This window comes from Meriones unguiculatus, chromosome 1 (genome assembly GCF_030254825.1).
Source record: "Meriones unguiculatus strain TT.TT164.6M chromosome 1, Bangor_MerUng_6.1, whole genome shotgun sequence".
NCBI classification, from domain to species: domain Eukaryota; kingdom Metazoa; phylum Chordata; class Mammalia; order Rodentia; family Muridae; genus Meriones; species Meriones unguiculatus.
The window spans coordinates 5,735,809-5,752,830 of NC_083349.1; the positions used below are offsets into that span (position 1 = coordinate 5,735,809).

General features: G+C 44.7%; 1 long non-coding RNA gene across 1 annotated transcript; it reads left to right on the forward strand.

Moving 5' to 3' along the window:
* The first annotated feature begins 7,084 nt into the window (after positions 1 to 7,084).
* On the forward strand, positions 7,085 to 9,617 carry LOC132655752 (uncharacterized). The gene is made up of 3 exons (XR_009593562.1): positions 7,085 to 7,581; positions 8,049 to 8,196; positions 9,428 to 9,617. It is a non-coding gene; the product is annotated as an uncharacterized LOC132655752 (long non-coding RNA).
* Positions 9,618 to 17,022: the final 7,405 nt, after the last annotated feature.

The following is a 17,022-nucleotide window of genomic DNA, read 5'->3' on the forward strand; positions in this document are numbered from 1 at the left end:
GCCTTGACTTCCTTCAGTCAAGGGTTTTGGCTGGGGAGTTGCAAATGAACCTTTTCTTCCTACAGTTGCCTTTGGTCAGAGTGTTCTACCACAGCAACATGCAAACAGCCTATGCAGTGTGGAACCCGCCATGTCCTTCAGGGAGCTCTGACACGCTAGACTTCTAGGCTTGTACCTCACAGTCCCATGTCCAGGCAGCAAGTAGACAGCCTAAACCCCGGAGCCAGCTTCAATCGTTCAGGGTGGCTGTTCTAACCAGCGGAGCCTGCCAGCCACATCTCATCTATTTCCCCCCCAAAAAATCCACACTCAAGACTCTAGTCCACTCTATCTCTACATAAATGCACAGTGAAGACAAGCCCTGGTCTCAACTTGTGTGGCTTCATGTAACCTAGTATGCACGCTTCCCCTGGGATCCTTGTCATGTACGGCTTTCTCATTGGTTACTGTTTCGTGATTGGAAACCTTCGCTGTGCCTGAAAAGAGTGGACGGAGCTGGTGACATACATAGATCTGAACTGCTGTATGGGACAGCAGCATAGGCTCAGGAATTTTCTGCGAGATGATGGGGTCCGAGGATATACATCTCATTCATCCAGGATGCTGGCTTGGTGGCAGGTGAATGGAGTTTATTACCATCCTGGCTTCTCTCTTCCTGAGAACCTTCACTCTTTTAGCCTGCTTTGTTCAACTAAGGGTCATTGCGTGATCTTTGAACACGTGATCAGGCAGGTCATCTAGTAGCTCCGATGATGCAGCTATACCAAGGACCTCTTCTTGCCCCCTCTTCTGGACATCCAGGGTATACCCAAGCTTAAGTGGCTACTGCCTGGATTCTCCCAAGCCCTGGCCATAGCTCCTTACAATCCCTCATCTCCATACCCAAATCCATGAACAAGACCAGGCAGATGCAGATTGCAAGCAGGGTTATGACACCAGCTACTCCAATGGCTCCCAGAACGACTCCCGTAGATGCTTTAATGCCTGGATTCCCAGCTGAAGAAGAGGCATGAAGGAGCTTTGACCTTAAAGCAGACAAGATTGTGCTCCTCTTCTTTAGTGTCTTCAGAGCCCTCATCTCTGCAGTGGGATTGGGCCACTAAATTCCTCACTATCTGAAGGATCCAGTCTACCTAGACGCTGTTGTCCATCAGAGTCAATCTCTGCCAAGACCCATATTCCCTTTACACAGGATTCCTCTGCAGACCAATAGCAGGCACAGGAGGACAATGAAGCCTAGTACCTAAGAGGTTTCATTAGAGACAGTGTCATGGACAGATTGTACATGAGACAATACAGAAGAAAGAATGTTTGGGTCACCTCTTCTTGTCTTCACTGTATTGTTATTCAATATGGGTGTGGTCCATATGCTGCCAAAAGGTCTACAAGCAATGGATCAGAGATACGGTTGTTGGACTGTTGAGTCACACCCAGACTAAACCCTGAATCCTGATCCCACTTGGTCACACCTCACAGGAGGCCAACATGCACTCTATTATGTAGGGACTAGATATCATTGCCAGATGATCAGGGCAGTGTAGGGACTGCTTATTTGGGACATATGGCAGGGCAGAGGACAGAAGTAGTAAAAAGAAATGTCCAGGAGTGCAAGAAGCAGACAAATCTCTGTAAGCTCAAGGGGTAGCTCTGTCTACATAAGAAGTTCCTAGCTAGTCAGAGCTAAAGAAATTAATAGTTAATATAGATGTCTCAAAGAGATTTTCAGTGCTGTGTCCATATTGGAAGTGACTGTGTGACAAAGATAAGGCACATACAACACCCAGGGTGAGCCGTGATATGTCCATGTAGGTTCATCCTTTGTGACAGTGGACCATCTGGAAGAGGATCACAACACAAGAGACTGTGAATGTGAGGACAGCGGGTACATGAGAAATCTCCTTTTTTGCCATTCAGCTTTGCTGCAAGGTTAAACTGCTGTAAACACTAAAGATTGTTTAGGAGTCTAGAAAGGTGGCTCAGCAGTTCAGAGTGCTTGTTGCTCTTACAGAGGACCTGGATTAGGTTCCCAGCACCCACAGCAGGCAGCTCACAACCACTTGTGACTCAAGCTCCAGGGGATTTGATGCCCTCTTCTGGACTCTGTAGGCATTGTATGTATGTGTACACACACAAACATGGAGATACATTAAATAAATAAATTTATATTTTAAAAGAAGACTATTTAACAGATTTTCCAAGGACCAGCAACGTGGCTTAGTGGGTAAGGGAATTTGTTGCCAAATACTATGACCTTTCCGTGGTGGAAGAAAACAAGCAACTCCCACAAGTTTTCCTCTGTACCATGTGGAATGGCCATGTGCACAAATGCATGCACACACTAAATTAATGTAATTTAAAAAATGTACAAAGAAATGACCCCAGGATGTTTAGTGAGTAAAGAGAAACATCTTTACAGATGGACGGGAGGAAGATGATGGTCTCTCATGATCATCTCCATCACATATCAGGGACCACTTGAGAGAAGGCCTGACAGGCAGCTGCTGCCGAACCTCCTACATCAGAGTCTGAGAAAGCTGATAAGACAGGCCCCCACTGACCGCTTCATGGGGACAGTGGTCCTGCTGGGTCACTTTCTGAAAGACTCTTATTGGGGTTCTATGTATCATGTCAGAAAAGGGAGTTGCCTCTTCACTTGGAATAAAGATGAAAATTCTCTGAAATCATCCTAGAAATCACACTAAATGGAGGCATTCTGTTCTTACATGGCCCCTACTTAGGGGGCCTGAGCTGTTCTGGTCCTCCAGCCCCACCTTCTGGGCATTTTATACTCTGAAGAACTGGATGTTCTAGATTCACTCACAGATGACACTGAGCTGGATGGCTCTCCCCATAGTCACACCAGCTCCACAGAATGTCAATAAATAGGTGAGTTTGGTGCCATGATCCTGGGGCCTGCCCATGAAGGTTAGCACTGAGGAGAGGGTGGTCTTAGGTCCCCGGGGTGAGGACATCTGAGATCCAAGAGAAGGTGGGGGTTTTATCCTCTCCTAGGTCCAGGACATGAAGTAGGTAAAGTTTCTGGGAAAGCCAGTCTCCAGAGTCCTTGGGATGTGAATGTCAGGGGTGTGCGACAGAGCTGTAGAGGAGAGTCAGGCCATTCTCAATCAGCCTGTCGAATATCTGAATCAGGCTATCATATATGGTGAATATTTAGAACCCAAGGATCGAAGGAACCTTCAAGGAGGAGAACCCCAGGAGACATGCAGGTAGTGGGCACAGGGAGAGGAGAGCCTTTGTGCAAACAGCATGGCTTCCAGGGGAAGGCCGTTCATTTCCAGCCTGCAACTGCCTCTGGGGAGCTTGAGATGCAAAACATTTAAGTGGCAAATCCTAATCCCTGAGTCTACCTTCTGAGTACCTGGGTCCTTTGCAGATGAGGTGGGTTAGTGTTGGCTTTTGCCAGGGACCCTGTGGCCACTCTAAGGATCAGTGATTGGCATTTGAACAAAATAATGCTGCTTCCTTATCGGGATATGTAAGAAGTTATGTGGGCCTCTTCCTGTAAATTGAAGTCCTCTGGGAAGTGTGTCCACCAATGTTAAAGATTTACAAGAGTTCCCTGGCTATGGAGAATTGAAATGTTCTGCATCTAGAGCAAAAATGATTTCATGCTACGTTCAGTCTTCTTTAAGAGTCTTGAATCATCCACCTCTGTATTTGTCCCAACGTTCTTTTAACTATCAGGTAAAACTTAAAATGTGTTAACAGGCCACTAGCTTCCACCAACCCAAAGCTAAGAATGTCATCAGATTACATATGGGGGAGGTGCGCCATGGACTGGGGAGCCAGCCTCGACCAAATGTGAGGTCGAGAGGTGTCCAAACCCGGAAAAATCTCATCTTGAGACCGGCAGGAGTAAGAACCACTCCTCCCTGTCCTGGACCTGCATGCCCTGGTGCTCGGAGCCTTATAATCCCATCTCTGTCACCCTTTGAGGTAGTCATGTAACCTGGGGGCCAGGTTTCTGGTTAAAACTTCCTATTTCCTCATAAAGACATGTCCAGCTAGCATCTGGAATTCCTCTTCATGCAAATGAAGCATCCCCAGCACATCAGCCCCAGCCAATGGTGTACGTTCACCCAGAAACCCCTACCCACTTCTTCGAGGTTTATATAGTCCTTATTTCCCCCAATAAAAAAGAGATATTTCACTGAAAACTTCTTGGAGAAGGCTGCTTCTCCCACCCTCACCGCTGGACCGAGGTCCTGCTAACCTACTTACCAACTAAGCTTCATTTCTTCCAGTCCAGAAACAGTGCCTGGATACACAGAATCAGAACCCAGTGCCCCAAAACTAGCCTGGAGCAGTTTTCTCACTTCCTGTATGCCACCTACCTATGTCCCTACTAGTGTATCTAGAAAATGCTTTGATTTCACTTGATTTTTGGTCTTTGACTTTATAGCTGGTGTGTCCATTTCCACATCAGACTTGTTCTTCAGGGCGACCTGAGTTATGAAAGGCCAGTGTCACATGTATTTAGCTCAGAATAAATCTTTCTATCCCCTGGAAGCTGAGAGTTGAGTCTTGCATTTACATCTCCAACAAGCATTTGTTGATTCTCAAGGTAGTAATAACGTCAGAGATCTGAGGAATGTTGGTGCCAAAGAGCTGATTTATAGCCATGAAGTTCTTCGGTCCACTTATTGGAGGTTACTAAAAATCCCTGATGAAAATGACCCCATTCAGATGCATTGTGGCAGGAAGGCAGTGCTCAGTGAGCAGAAAGCCTGGTGTGTGTGTACAGGTTTCTCAGCTAAGCAAGACAACTGAGTCAGCGACTTTAGCTGATTTCTTAAGAAGAAGAGAACAGACTGCATGCAGTGCCGTGAGTTTACACAGAATTGTCTGGAAGCTGAGACTAGGAATGAGAGGTAACAAGAGGTTGAAGAATTGTTACTGTATTTTGCCAGGGGCGGAGGTAGGGGGTGTTGGGTGTTGGATTGTTTCGAGCCAGGGTCTGTCAGTGTTGTGAGTTACGTGGACAGCTGAAGGAAAAGGGTCTCTTCAGAAGGTGATCAAGCTCTGAGACAGCAGGTAGGGCCAGCCTCAGTGAACTGAACCTCAACAGCTGTGCAGAAGCATATTTATTGATAGTTACTCAACAGTTGTTTTTTGCGTAAAAAAAGTTCCTCATACAAAAGATGCTAATCTAATCTATGTTCCACGAAGGAAAGCATCACATCACATACCTGCAGCTTTAGTCTTTATTGTACACTGCTTGCAGTACCCAATAATGAGGGATGTTCCAGGTGTGCCAGGACCATATTGTGACCAAAGTCAGGCAAAGGCTGTAAAGCTCCTTCAGAAAAACGACTCTATCGATAACAGAAAACAGTCACTGTTTCCTATGATGGTTTCTTCAAGGTCAAAGTACTTCTGGAAACAACTCTTCATTCTGCTGTCTACCCTAGATACAGTGAAAACCAACTATTTCATTCTGATGTCTACCCTAGATACAGTGAAAACAACTATTTCATTCTGATGTCTACCCTAGATAGTGAAAACCAGCTATTTCATTCTGCTGTCCACCCTAGATACAGTGAAAACCAACTATTTCATTCTGCTGTCTACCCTAGATACAGTGAAAACCAACTATTTTGTTCTCATGTCCACCCTAGATTGAAAACAACTCTTCATTCTGCTGTCTACCCTAGATACAGTGAAAACCAACTATTTTGTTCTCATGTTTACCCTAGATACAATGATTCTTCTAGAGTTACTCTACAAGAATCATGATCATGTAGCTCAGCCCTGTCTCTTCATTTAGCTGAGTATGAGTCTGAGCTGACCTTTCTGCCTCCACCTCCCAAGTGCTAAAATTATAGGTATGTGCCTCCAGGCTGCCTTTTTTTTTTTTTTTTTTTTTCTGGATTGTGAACATAGGACTACATGAGATCATGGGGACAGTGTCTCCTTTAGAATGAACTAGGCCTCAGAGTGATCTTTTCTTCCCCTTTTTGACTTTAGGACAAACTGGAACTCTCTCAGCCCATTTGCCTCATGAGAAGGAGGAGGAGGAGGAGGAGGAGGAGAAGGAGAAGAAGAACCACCAACAAAATCCCAGGTAGTCTTTAATTCTTTTAAATATTTGTTCATTTTGTGTATGAATGTTTTGCCTGCGTGCCTGTATGTATGTGCACCACATATGTGCCTGATGCCTGTAAAGGTCAAAAGAAGGCATCGGATTTACTAGAATTACGGACAGTTATGAACTGCACACTGTGTGGGTGCTGGGTGTTAGAACACAGTCTGTAATGAGCTTGTAAGACAGCAGAGCTGTCGGCAGCAAAGTTAAGAGACATTTTTGGTGACAGTGACTGGGCAATGCCCTTAAGGCATTGAGAGCTTGTGAGACAGCAGAGCTGTCAAGGATAGAGAAGAAGATAGTCTTAGTGACAGTAACTAAGTAATGCCCTTAAGGCAGCTGGCGTGTGTGTGTGTGTGTGTGTGTGTGTGTGTGTGTGTGTGTGTGTGTAAGAATGGTAAGCTAAGCGATGCTCTGGAATGAAGTATAACAATTAAAGTAACGTCCTTAAGACATTAAGTAATGAAATCAGGTAATGTCAGCTGATTAGCAGCTGGTGCGTGTGAAAGAGCAATAAGCCAAGCCATGCTTTAAAGTGTATAAAACTGCAGCCTGACCCTACGCAGGCACAGTAGGCTAGACTCATGATGAGGAAGCCACAAGATTGCCAATAACCAGCCAATTCCCAAGCGGCTGTTTGAAAATCCCAGACCACCTTAACAAACCGGCCCTGAAAGGACCACCTTATCAGACCGGAAGGCAGCTCCCGAGCAACCACAGATTCCTTTGCACCCGAGGCCCGGCTGGAGCAGAGAAACTCCCAGGCCTATCAAGTCATCATAGGATGCATCTGAGGTCCAGCTGAACCAAGACATTCCGGGACCTGGAAGACACCGGACACTGGAGCCAAAAGTGTCTGAGCCCGTACCTGTGGCCAGGTTGTATTCCCCATAGGATGTATAATGTGCTAGGCAACTCTTGGATATCTGTGTGATTAGTGTGGTTAAAGCAGCATTAAAAAATCATTCTGGCGTTGGCTTTTATCAATACCTTGCCGCCCTTTGTGGCATCTCCGTTAAAGTCCTCCAGTATAATCAAGCGCTCGTGACACAGTCCAAGAATGGAGTTGTGTGAGGGGAATTCTGAGGGCTTATGAGAAAACTTCAAGGAAACAAGAGTCTGTGACCTCAGTTTCTTCAAAAGCATGAACAGTTCCTGGAATGTGCTTTTGTGCCCCTCCCAGGTGAGATGGATAGGAGTGAGCTTACCTTGCTGAGTTTACCCAGTGGCATTGTTATGGGCATATATGGCTCTCTAGAAAAACATGTTTTTGCCACTTGTGGCTTGTTCTCATGATTACACACTTTACTCAAATGACTCTTATTCCTCACAGAAAAAAAAAAATTAAAAAAGGCTATTTACTGTTGATTGCATGAGACTGTAATCTGACTCATTTTAGGCCCTGCTCCCCAGGTTCATGCTGCCAATAGAGCTTGTGAACACTGGAAATCAAACCTAGGTCCTCTGCAAGGGAGGTAAGTGCTCCTAATCACTGGGCCCTCTCTCCAGCCCACAAACAGATATTCTGATGTTTATGGTATATAGCCAAAATGTGTAAAACTTACATAAAAATTGAGTTGACCTCATGTTGGATTCTATTCGTATTTCCTAGCTGCCAGGCAGGCACTGAAGGCTTCATGAGCCCCATTTTGCACTCATTTTTCCAAGTCTAAACAGTACAGCTTTGTCCTCGCTTTAAGAACGACAACTAAGTTTACAGCATCTTGTTCTCACATGCAAAATCAGGAAGAGCAATTTGAATCCCTCTTTACCTTCAGTCCAAACTTAAAGCCCCCCTCCCCACCCAGCTCTCCCACTGGATGTCCCCAAACATCATCTACTCTACAATGTTTAAATATGCCCTTTGCCTCAGGCCCGTGGAAATCACTGTCAGGTATCAGATGAATGACCACGTAGCCATTGCCTTTCCGGGGCTTTCCAGGCTCTCTGCAAACCTGTGGTCAGGCACCTCTGCTGGCCGAGCACCTCTGCTGGGAGCCTCCAGATGTCCTTGCAGTGCCCGAGGAAGCCCAGCCTGCCAGTGAGAGAAGCACAAGAACACAAAGTCCAGAGGGAACACGCCTGCTGCCGTGAGTTTACCCCAGACCCCGAACACTAGGTCCAGAACAGCAAGATGCTTGAGATAAGTTGGAGCTGCCCGAGGTTCTGTTCTCTGGCTCTCCGAGGAAGACAACAGAAGCAGCACATCCCTAGTTCCTTGCTCCCAAGATGGCCTCATTCATCCCCCCAGGAGCCGAGTACAGGGTGGAAGAAGATGCAAGGGCCTCTGCATCTAAACCTCCTTTACTAGTCACTGTTCATTTATTTGTGTGCACGTGGGCAAGTATGTATGCGCACATGCATGTAGAGACCAGAGGCCGGTGCTGGGTTCCTCCCTCAGTCACTTCCCACCCTATTTTATTTCATTCTGCGAATGGACGTGGCACTGAACCTCGAGGTCATTGACCCATCTCTATGGACATGCTGGCCATCGGGCCTCGGAGCTCTGTCGCCAACCCACTGGGATTATGGGAGTGCACTCCTGCACTGCTTTTTTCACTCTGGTGCTGGAGACACAAACTCGGGGCCTCATGGTCTTAGCACAAGTACTTTGAACCCTCCGTCTATCCCCTTCTGTCATTTTTTGGGGGTTGACAGTCTATGTAGGGGAGGAAAGCCTAGAATTCTTTGTATTATTATTCTTTATTATTGGTGAAATGCTGTGACTGAAGGGAATTCTAGTTCCAAGGTTCCAAGGGTTCTGGTGCCCTCTTGCCTCTAAGGGTTTCAGGCGCACACATGATCCACAGGCATGCTTGCAGGCAACATACTCTCCCATGTAAGATAAAAATAAATAAAAACACCTTTACAAAATTGGTGTGATGCAATTGAAAGCCACAACTCTTCTATTAAAGACTTAAAAATATGCATATGTACCTGAATGAGTTTATTCACACACACACACACACACACACACATCACATATACAGTACCTTTGGAGGTCAAAGGGCATGAGACCCCTTCACCCCCAAACTGGAGTTACAGGAAATTGTGAGGGATCTGATATGGGTCTTGGGAACTGAACGAAGGTCCTTTGGAAGAGCAGTAAGTATTCCTAGCTGCTTAACCATTTCTAATATTCCACAACCCCATTTTTTTTAATTGGTGAGATGTAGCTAAAAGGACCACATTAAAAAAAAATTTTTTTTAATTCTTGATATTCTCCTGCCTTGTCACCTTGAATGCAGATTGCAGGCAGGGGTCATGACACCTACCTTGTAATTTATAAATGACATGCTTTTTGTGCTGTTTCTTGTTTAGATCTGTCTCCCTTCTACACACTAGCAATCCCAATATGCAAATGCATGTTTTCTATAACCCATCTAAGAGACAGGCCAAGTTCTGGCCAGATCCATCTCCAGCAGCCTGTCTGTAAGTTCTTTTCTTTTCCTGCACAATTGCCTCTGGCCTATAATGTGTCGTTACTTGCTGTATTTTCTCTAGATGTGTGAATATCCTTTTTTTTTTTTGGTGGGAATACTTGTAGAATATCAAACCAGGGACCTTGAGCGTGTGAGGCAAGCATTCTGCTACTGGCCTTATCTCCAGCTGTGCATATCTATTCCTAACGGCAGCAATCACCCCCTCATTTGGTTCTTTGTGTGTCCCAGGCATGGTACTAGCTCTCACAGGCAGGCTATGCTGACGACCCCCTCCTTAGAGCGAAGAAGCGGGTAAAGAGATGGCTTAGTGGCTAGGAAAACCAGCTGTTCTTCCAGAGGGCTCACATTCAATTCTCAGTGCCCACACGGCACGGCAGCTCACACCTGTTTGTAGCGTTGGTTCACACGGATCTAATGGCCTCTTTTGGCCTCCATGGTCACCGGGCACCAGCATTTGGTGCACAGATGTGTGTGCAGGCAAAACATGAAATAAACAAATAGGTAGATAGACATATAGATAAATGAATAAATGAATGAATATTGACGAATGGCTAAGTGGTTGGAGAGGCTGCTCTCACAAAGAACTGGGGTATCAATCCCAGCACCCACATGCTAGATCACAACCACCTGAACTCCACCTACGGGGAACCTGGTGCCCTCTTCTGACCTCAGTGGGTTTCAGGCACAAATGTGTAAATAATACACATAAAACAAATAATAGATCAATTAAGCAAAAATATTCAAAAATAAGTAAAATGGAGTAGAGGAGCCTGAGACACAGAGTGACATAATTAGCTCGAGTTCATTTGGTGAGCAGGAAGCCAGCCCGGGCTTAAAGCTTCGCAGCTGGGCTGAGAAGTCAGGTTGTCGACTGCAGACATTAGAGCAAGCCTCTCCGGGCACCTTGTTTAACCTGAGAGCTGGAGCCCGGATGATCCCTTGGCCCTGAGCACTCAGCGTTGTTTTCGTGTACCCTTTAGTGTTACTTTGAAGCATCCTTCTTTTGTATGTTTCTTGCTCTGAATCCCTTACCTTTCTCTATCATCTATAGCTACTTTCCGCCTCATGTGAGAACATCCTGAATGAATTCCTTCTAGGTAAGTGCTTTTCAGGTAAATCTTACAGGCGCGCGGGTGCAGTGCATGTGGCTTCCAGAAGAGGGCGCCAGATCCTCTGGAACTGCATGGAAAGCAATTATAAATGCCCAATGCAGGTTCTGGAAACCGTGGAAAAGCAGACGGCAGTTTTGATTGCTGAGCTCTCTCTCCAGGCCCTATTTTCTGTTTCTTTCTATTCCTTTCTGAAAGAGCTGCTCAGTTTCTTCTTCTAATTTTTCTAATCTCTGTTGCTGTTCTTTTTAAAAGAAACTTAACAATTTCTTCTATTTTTATTAAGTTGCTTTACATCACTTACATAAAATAGCTATACATTAATTTTAATAACTATGAAATTACAGTTAGTGTGTGCCCCACCACATATGACGCAGCTTGCATGTGGAGTCAGAGGAACACTTTCTTGGGTCCTCTTTTTCCTTTTACCATGTGGGTTTGGGGATCACACTTAGGGCATCAGGACTGTCACCAAGTGCCTTTATGTGCCGAATGTCCTCACCGGCCCCTATTTAGCAGTTTTGATTCATAGAGACTTGAGATACTTAAAAAGTCTGATTTTCAGAATGGATACTATACAAAATTTTTAAAAATTAAAAAGAAACAACATGAAACTCATTCTGTGTAAAACCTGCTTCTCTGCTTTGATCTCTTCAGCAAATATGACTCATAGCCAGTCACTCCTCCACAGTTGGCAGAGAGAGAACAGCAGGGTACAAGTGATCTGATGGGGAAACGGAGTGGGGGCTTCAATTAGGGACAGGGAGAGAGGTAAATACAGAAGGAGGATAAAATAACAGTGAGGATATCCGAAGAAGTCATAAGGAATCATACTATTAACTATCCACCTAAAAAACTCTATAATACATGCCTTTGTATAAATTCATATACATAAAATTTAAATGAGATTTTCTCCTCTAGGCTGACAATGTTCCCTCCAAGAGCCGAAGACCATCTAACCGAGCCCTGACCCCAGTCCTGGGAAGCCATCCTGAGAGCTGTGGTCAGGGTGGTCTAAGAGACCCCAAACATCAGCGTCACAGGCTGCTGCGTCACGGAGTTACACCGGTGGGCATCCTCACGGAAAAGCCACCTGAAAGCTTATCCAAGAAAAACGTCATGCCTGCCATCAATGCGGGAGAGCCTTCAACGAGGAGACAGTGCCCAGCAGGCACCAAAGAACTGACTAAGGAAGCAAGCCTTACAGAGGCAGCGAATGCAGGAAAGCCTGGCCTCAAGGTCTGGCTCCAAGAGCACAAGGAAATTTACACAGGAGAGAAACTGTGTGTGCACTAACTGTGGAAGTTTTTGATGGTGGTCAAATTCCTGGAGGCAGAGATAACTCACATTAGGAAAAGACATTTTGTCTGCCAAAAATGTGGAAATTCTTCCCCGGGAAGTCAGAGTTGACATCCCTCAGAGAACTCGCACTGGAAAGAATCCGTACAAATGCATATCTCATCCATGAATGAGATATGGTCATATAGCCTTCTCTGAAAGTGTGCCATTAAATCCATGCAGGGAGAGATCTTATGTGCCTTCTAAATGAGGCAAGGTATTTCACAACATCACATTAGCAGATACATAGCGACTCACAGCAGAGCGCTTTCTTAGAGCACAGTTAAAACATCATCATCACGTAAAGGGCTTTACCAGGAATCAATTCTCACTCCATTAGCACATTCCCAGATAAAAAATACTCCTGGAGTTACTTGAAGAGATCTTTTCATGAGCCATCTGATTGCATGTGACACAGCTTACAGTGAAGAACATTTGTCTATGCATTTCTTGTCCCAGCATGCAAATGGGCATGAGAAAAATTGTAAAAGAACATGTGCTAAGAAGCACACGTGTCCCTATGTGTAGTAGCATGTCGGATGACTGTGATTTCATTTCAGAATAAAATGACTTGAGCAAAAACTAAGGGAAACGATATAACACAAATTGTTGCTAATCTGTTTAGAAGAAAGTTTGCAGGAAATTCTGTCGGTGGTATTTCTTTTTATTGTGCGACACCAGTGTTTCCAAAGTGTAAGAAAATCAATCATAAAACAGTGTTATGTATGGATACGTGCCTATGTCTATAAAATGTGTACTTAGTATTCACTCGTGTACATGTACTTGTGTGTTTTTGCTTTATCTTGTCATGAATATATCATATGTATTTGTGTGTGTGTGTGTGTGTGTGTGTGTATTTCTCAGTTGAGTAGGGGTTGCAGCAGTACACTGTCCATGGCACACAGGTAGTATCCATATATTACATACACAATAGTACACAGTTTTTGTTAACTTGGTTGGTTTTTGTCAGCTCGGCACAAACTAGAGTCACGTGGGAATAAAGAACCTAATTTGAAAGATTTCCTCCGTTAGATTGGTCTGTGCGCATGTGGGGGGCATTTTCTTGATTTATGATTGACATGGGAGGGTGCGCCCGCCACGGGCTGTGCCACCTCCAACAGGTGGTTCTGGGTTATATAAGAAAGTGAGCCGAGGAGAGCAAGCCAGGAAGAAGTGCACCTGCATTGTCTCTGCTTCAGTTTCTGCCTCCAGGTTCCTGCTCGAATTCCTGCCTTGGTTTCCCTAGATTGTATCATGTACATCAAATACCCGCCTTTTTTTTCCTCCAGGATGGTTTTAGTCAGTGTTCTTATTAAACCTGAGAACCTAGGAGAAAAACCAAGTCCATTATTGTCTGATTAAAGCAAGCTGTACTTGGGGTACACCCAGAACTGGCTTGCCTAGCTGCCTCTTCCTAAATCAGGATTTTAGAGAGAAGTCCCTGCTGGCCTCTTGAGTTCCCTCTTATGGGAGAGATAAGGTATTTACAAGTGCAAGAGAGTTGGCTGTTATACACTTAGAAAAATACAAGGAAAGGGAAGTAACAAGGGTAAGGAAATCCGACAGGTGGAAGGGGCTGAAGTTCAGTGTAGGTTGAAAAGAAGGTCTTGCAGTTTACATCAGACTAAGAAACAGGAAGTTCTTATTTACAGGGAGAAACTTCACCTTTCAAGGACAACACAGGATGGGAACTTACCCGTCAACTACAAACAGACACCTTAATCTGCACAGCACAAGCAAGAACTTACTCTTAACTATCTTAGCTGCAAACAGAAACCTTAACCTGCGAGGTGTGTTGTTCCTGATTTGGTCTCACGTTCTGTCACAGCAACAGAAAGCAGTAAATTACGGTTTGTTTTAAACAATAAAGTTTCTGTGTGTCAAATGGATTTCCTAATGAAAATCTGTGATTTTGTAGGATGATAATTAAGAATTCTTCATTATATGAATGTGCTTTTGTGGTAAATGTATAGATGCAATTCTGTGGTGTTTAATGGTTTTCACGGTGTAGGTTTTCATTGGCAATTAGTTCAACTCTGTGTCCCCTTTCCTTTCCACCTATATCAGAGACACCCAGAGCTTATCATTCTATCTGGATTTGCCAAGGTCATGTTTTTGTACAAGCTTCTAATCATATGCACAAAGTCAGCAAAACTATGGCCGATCAGTTGTTTGTTGAATGTATTTTGAGGCTGTTGTAACACATCCAAGGTTACTTATGCATATATCATAAGGGAATGTATTCTCCCACTCTGCTGGCTGAGCAGCTGTGCCAGAGGTCATGTATCAATATACTCCCCCACAGCAGAAATAAACTAATGCTTGACTTTGTGCACACGATGCTCGCCAGCCCAGGACACACACTAGTCACTACACTGTTAGCTGTAGAGGGTTTAAAGGCCTCTACCTCCCTTCCTCCAACCTTAAGCAGGAGAGAGAAAAGGTTGGTGGGGAGAGGGGCCCCAGTCAAGGGGTTCTTTTAGGGCTCTGTACCAATCTCTGTCAACTGCAGACACAGCCAACAGTCTCCTCTATGCCGCTGCACCCCAAAGCGTTTCTCTCCATTTGTCTGCTCCAGACCGACACACCGTCTGGGAATCTCTGGTCTCTGCAAACTGCTACACGCCACACACCAACACCGAATGCCACACCTTCTCTTTCTCAGCTCTCATATTTATACTCTCAGAGTCCTAGAAAGTGCTTCCGTGCTTCTCTGTGCTGCACGAGGAAGGCCGTTACCAGCTGACAAGAGCCACACACTGTACTGGACAATTATCAGCTGTGGACAAGCTATAGCCTAACTAAAATCCCATCCTTGGGATTAAAACAAAAGTATATTTACATAACACACAAAGAACCCAAAACTTCCATTACAGTTGGTCACGTGCATATGTGGGGCTGCAGGGTCTCTTTCCTTTGCTTTATAATACTCCGATGACATCTGTGGGCTTTATTAGTACACTATTTCTAAAACATCCTTAATGGTATGGATGGTATTTGGTGAAGCTGACAGACATAATTGATTTAGTCATTGTCATAGCACTGGTTAGTCATTCTTTCACTTTCTATTTTTGTGTGTGTGTTCTAAATCCTGTGATAAATACTTCTGAAAAAAGAAAAACACAGGTTTTAAATATAAGACCCGGGAGAAAGCCCCTATGCAGAAAGGGAATCAGGATTCATTCTTCCATTCCCTACGTATCTGCGAAGCACCTTCAGTTTACTTCCCCCTTGACTGGGATGGTCCGAATTGCTGGTTTTAAAGGCTGGTTCCTGTTGCTGTGGGAGTGGAGCCAAATGAGAGATCAGTCTTGGTGAATGGACATTAACAGAAACATTTTTCTCAGCAACCCTAAACTTCGATTATTACTTAAATTTTCTTTCCTATCATGCCTAGTGAACTGTTTACCTTCCAGTCATAACGGGAGACAGTACTCCTTTAGCAAAAGTCTACCTCGTGTAATTAATTCCTAACCAAGTTTATTAGTAAATCTCTTACAGCATCAATTTTATTCCTTCAAGTTTCTCTGCATCAGTACATTCTTATTGGAGCAAGTTATTTGAACCCCTACATTGGGGGTTATTTAGGGTTCTCTGGAAGCCTGTAAATTGCGATCTCTATGTGTTGTCAGCTTGACACAAGCCAGGTTCCCCTGGGAAGGGGAAATGTCAACTGGAAATGCCTCCATCCTGTAGGCAGCTCTGTGGAGCCTTTTCTTGATTAATGCTTGATATTCTACCTTTGAGTTTATTTAATTTTTTTTCAAGCATTTATTTTGTTTTCAGAGACAGGGTTTCTCTGTTATGTAGTTCTGGCTATCCTGAAACTTACTATATAGACCAAACTATCCCCAAATTCACAGAGATCTGTCAGTCTCTGGAATTAAGGGCATGTGCCACTGCACCTGGCTGTTTTTAAATATTTCTTTAATTTTAATTTTATGTGTATGAGTGGTTTGACTGCATGTATGTATGTGTGGTGCCCACAGAAGCAGGAAGAGAGAGTTGGACTCTCGAGTGTGTGGGGGCTGGTTGCTGAACCTGGGTCTTTGGCAAGATCAGTGTTCCTAGCTTCTGAGCCCTCTCTTCAGCCTTAAAACACTTTTTATTGTTTTCTTGAGATATGGTCACTGTTTGTTTTTGCTTTGTTTTTTGGGACAGGATTTCTCTGCGTATTCCTGGCTGTCCTGAAACTTGCTCTGTAGACCAGGCTGGCCTCGAGCTTAGACACAGAGTGCTGGGATTAGAGGACTGCACCACAACTGGGCATGATTTTAGTTTTTAACAGCCCGGCACCAGCACTCGGGAAGGCAGGGCAGGTGTAACTCTGTCAGAGAGTTTACAAAAAGAGTCCAGGATAGCCAAGGCTACACAGAGAAATCTTGTCTGGAAAAAACAAAACAAAATTTTTTTTAATTTATTTATATGTATGAGTGTTTTAATATTTAATATCTGTGCACCACTTGTGTGCTTGGTGCCTTCGGAAGTCAGAAGGGAGGATCAGCTCCCCTCTGCAATTAGAGTTACAGATGGTTGAGCGCTGACACGTGCGTGCTGGAATTGAACCTGGGTCTTCTGGAAGAGCAGGTTGTTTCTGTTAACTGCTGAGCTACCTCTCCGCTTCCCTAACCCCTCTGCCCCCCACTACCCACAGACTTAGTTTTAAATAGAAGGCAAGAGGTATGCAGCTAAGCAGGCTTAGTTTGTGGCCCCTCGCTATCGTCTCCAGGTCCAGTCTGTCCTGAAAAGTGGTCTAAGAAGTCGTCAGAACTGTGTGAAATCTCTTTTCGGTACCAAGTCCCGGCTCTGACGGCCTCCTGGTTTCAGTACCTCCCTCCTTCCATCAGGGGACTTCTGTTTCTCCGGTCCACGTCTCACTAGTCTGCACAGGAAGGGCCACAATGTCTCCTTAGAATATCAAAGCTCCTGCCAGGCATGTCACGCCACCCGGGATAGCCGCCTGCCTTCCACTCTACGGCATTGTGTTCGCCTTCGTCGCCCGCACGGAATCGAAGTTCCGGGATGG